We start from the raw sequence: 3,697 nt of genomic DNA on the forward strand, positions 1-3,697 counted from the left end.
CTGACCCTCCCACCTCCCTCTTATAAGGACCCTGGGATGACGCTGGGCCCCCCGCGAATCCAGGGTCATCCCCGTCTCAGGGGCCTTAACTTAATCCCACCTGCAAAGTCCCCTCTGCCATGTGAAGTGACACATCCACAGGCCCCGGGACTAGGACAGGGACATCTTTGGGGTCCATGGCTGAAGCTGGGCACCAAAGGGCCATATGGATGGAAGGGACTGGTGGCTGCAGTGCAGGGCATTTACCAAGGAGGCTCCTTCCAGGAACTCACTCTGTCCCCAGGGCCAATCTCTCTCCCAGGACAGGCCCCCAGGATCAGGCTGCCAGGGTCAGAGCACTGGCCGCACCTGAAGTCTGTAGTGGATGCCACTCGTGGGCATGTGCCCAAGATGGCCCACCCTGCAGAGTGGGGATGGCCTGCCCGGGGCACACGTGCTGCTGTGGACGGACCTCGGGCCTGGGTCATGGCCTCCAGCTCTTTGCTCTGGGTTCTGGGTTGACGGCCAACACCCAGGGGACTGAAGGCTCAACAACACCCCAGCATCAGAATGACCAGTGGTTACTGAGCATGTTACTCCACCTCTGATGTGGTTAGAAAGTGCCGGAACCAAACAGACCCACAGAGGCTCTCCCTAAGGGCTAGCTGTAGTTAGGGACAATTTTCATGTTTAAAAAAAAAAAAAGGGCCAATGGTGAGATTACTTGAACGGTTTCAGAGATGTGCCTGTGTGAGGCGCCAGACTCTAGAACAAGGGGTCTCACCGGGGTGCTCCTGCCCCCAGGGGACATTGGGGATGTCTAGAGACATCTCTGGTCTTCCCTCTGGGGGGTTCCCAGCATCGAGTGGGTGGGGTCAGGGATGCTGCTCCACACCCTGCAGTGCCCAGGACGGCCCCCCACAGAGAACGGCTGGGCTATGGCAGCAGTGCTGGGTGTGTCGGGGGTCAGGGGGAGACCCCTTTACGAATGGCCTAGAGTGTTGCCAGCCTGGGAACCTCTTTCCTGTGAAATATATACATTATTTTGGTCTCACCGGGTTCACTTGAGAAGCCCGGGTGGCCTGAGGCCACCAACGTGGCTCCCGGGCACCTCCTCCGGGCCCGGCCATGCATTCTCAGTGTCAGAACTCCTGAGGGGACCCAGGTGCCCACGAGGTGCGGACACAGGGGCTTGGGGTCAAAGCTCAGGCTGCTTGGCACTAAAACAAAGCATTAGGACATCTGGACGGAACCCCCTACTTGGGTGCTGACTCTTGTGTGTCTTGGCTGGAAGCTTGACCTTCAAACGCAGCACCCGGGGTGGGTGGGGCAGAGAAGCAGCAGTCTTGGTCCGGGATGCAAATTTCGGCCCCAACGGAGGTGTTGCTGGGCTGTGTCCTCATCTGGGGACATGGCCGGGGAGCACCGCGGAACCTTCCAGAGAGGGCCAATCACAGCTACCCCACTGACAGCCCAGGGTCCAAGGAGCCCCAGTGAGCGGGAGGGAGGGAAGGAGGGATCTCGGGGCCCAGGTACCCACAGGAGGCAGCAGGGGTGCAGGGACCAGCACTGGGTCTGTAGAACGCGCCTGGCGAGAGGGAGTTAATCTCGGCTTCCCGGCGGCCTCTGCCCCAAGACGAGGTTTCGATGACCTGCGTGGAATTTCTAACAATGAGATGAAGTGTCTGGTTCTGTTCACACTGACATCCCATTTCTCGCCTGTCCAAATTCCATGACGCCTTTTCTCGTTAATGCAGAAATGCGGCCAAGTGCAGGGCTGCCCAGGAAGCGCCGAGGTCTCCTGTGGCTCTCGCTGGAAAGGGGAACCGTGGCTGCCTTGGGGCTGGGTGCCCAGCTCTCAGGGTCTCTGCAGGGCTTGGGAGTGGTGGCTCGGGCCGCACTGCACACAGGAAGTGGAGAAGGTGCACAGAAGGCACGGACGTGACCTCGTGGGATCCTCAGGGACTGGTGCAGGGCAGCCGGTGCGTGTGTTCTCAGAGAAGGCCAGGCAGAGCTGCTCGGACTTCTGCCCTCGACCCTAGAGACCCTCCTTGCTGGCCTGATGAGGCAGGGGACTGTGTTTAAGAAGTGCATGTGGGGGGCTTCCCTGGTGGCTCAGTGGTTGGGAATCCGCCTGCCAATGCAGGGGACACAGGTTCGAGCCCTGGCCCGGGAAGATCCTACATGCTGCGGAGCAACTAGGCGCGAGCGCCACAACTACTGAGCCTGTGCTCTAGAGCCTGCAAGCCACAACTACTGAGACCGCGTGCCACAACTACTGAAGCCTGTGCCCCCAGAGCCTGTGTTCCGCAACAGGAAAAGGCACCACAATGAGAGGCCTGCGCACTGCAGCAAAGTGTAGCCCCCACTCGCTGCAACTAGAGAAAGCCCACGTGCAGCAATGAGGACCCAATGCAGCCAAAAATAAATAAATCTAAAAAAAAAAAAAAAAGTGCAAGTGGGGACTTCCCTGGTGGTCCAGCGGGTAAGACTCTGCCCTCCCAAGGCCAGGGGCCCAGGTTCAATCCCTGGTCGGGGAACTAGATCCTGAATGCCGCAGGTGGGAGTCCACATGCTGCAACTAAAGGGTCCTGCATGCCGCAACGAGGATCCCACATGCTGCAACTAAGAGCTGGCACAGCCAAATAAGTAAATAAAAATAAATCTTAAAAAAAGAAAGTGCATGTGGCCAGGAGCGGTGGGTGACCCCTAGGAGCTGCCGACAGTCCTGCAGCTGCAGGCACCACAAATTGTGCCCACACCCGGAGGGACCCTGGAGCAGATTCTCCCCCAGTCAAGCCTCTGGGTTAAGAATGAAGCCCAGTTGGCACCTGGATGGTGGCCTGGTGGGACCCTGAGCAGAGGACCCCGTTAGGCTGTGCCCGGACCCCTGACTCACTGTGAGATGATAAGTGGGTGGAGCTTGGGGGTATTTGTCATGCAGCATCGCTAACTAATACAGCAGAGAAGCACAACCTGCAGAGAGGACCCAGGTCCGGAGGAGATGGAAGGTCATGTGGCCTGATGTGGCCTGTCGACGTTCCCTCATTTTTTCCTACGATGTCATGTCAGTTGGGCCTGCCACTCCTGAATTAATCTATGTGACTGTAAAAATAATACAAATAGAACATACAAAACTAACATTAAAAAAAAATAATAACGTCTCCTTCCTGACCCCAAAGCCTTTGACTAAAATGACTGCCCTAGGAAGGTACCGCTGTGTGTCCTGCTTTGAGAAGCCAGCCCCAGGCCGTGGCCAACTGTGACTCCCACGGTCGTGGTGGGGAAGGAACCACACCAGTGAAGAGAGAGGTTTGCTGATCCATCAATTCCAAGCCAAAGAGCCATGTTGAAAGAAAACCGTTCGTCACTCCTTGCCGCCTTTTAAAACAAATCACCTGGAACGCTGCTGCGAAAGTCCAGGACTTTCTCACCTTGTCACAGCCCTGCCTCCTCCCTTGCTGTCTTTCTCGCCAGCACTCCCTGCAGATGTGCCCGGCGGGTCTCACTTGCACCCAGATGGGTACCGCACCATGCACAGCGGGGATGGGGGCTCTGTCATGCCAAGCACCTGCTGGGACTGAGCCTGGCAGGACTAGAATTCTGTTCCTGTGTCTCACTGCTCACACCTGCCCTGCGGAACATTTCCCAACGTCTGTCCCCGTTACCTCGGTGTAGCCATGAGAAGCTGGGAACACGGGAAAGAAAACAAATTGAT

At 57.4% G+C, this 3,697-nt stretch overlaps 1 non-coding gene across 1 annotated transcript; it reads left to right on the forward strand.

Moving 5' to 3' along the window:
- Window positions 1–2,446: 2,446 nt before the first annotated feature.
- Window positions 2,447–2,519, forward strand: TRNAG-CCC (transfer RNA glycine (anticodon CCC)). The gene has a single exon. It is a non-coding gene; the product is annotated as a tRNA-Gly (tRNA).
- The last annotated feature ends 1,178 nt before the right edge of the window (window positions 2,520–3,697 follow it).

The sequence above is a fragment of the Lipotes vexillifer genome, unplaced genomic scaffold (genome assembly GCF_000442215.2).
Source record: "Lipotes vexillifer unplaced genomic scaffold, Lipotes_vexillifer_v1.1 scaffold225, whole genome shotgun sequence".
NCBI classification, from domain to species: Eukaryota; Metazoa; Chordata; class Mammalia; order Artiodactyla; family Lipotidae; genus Lipotes; species Lipotes vexillifer.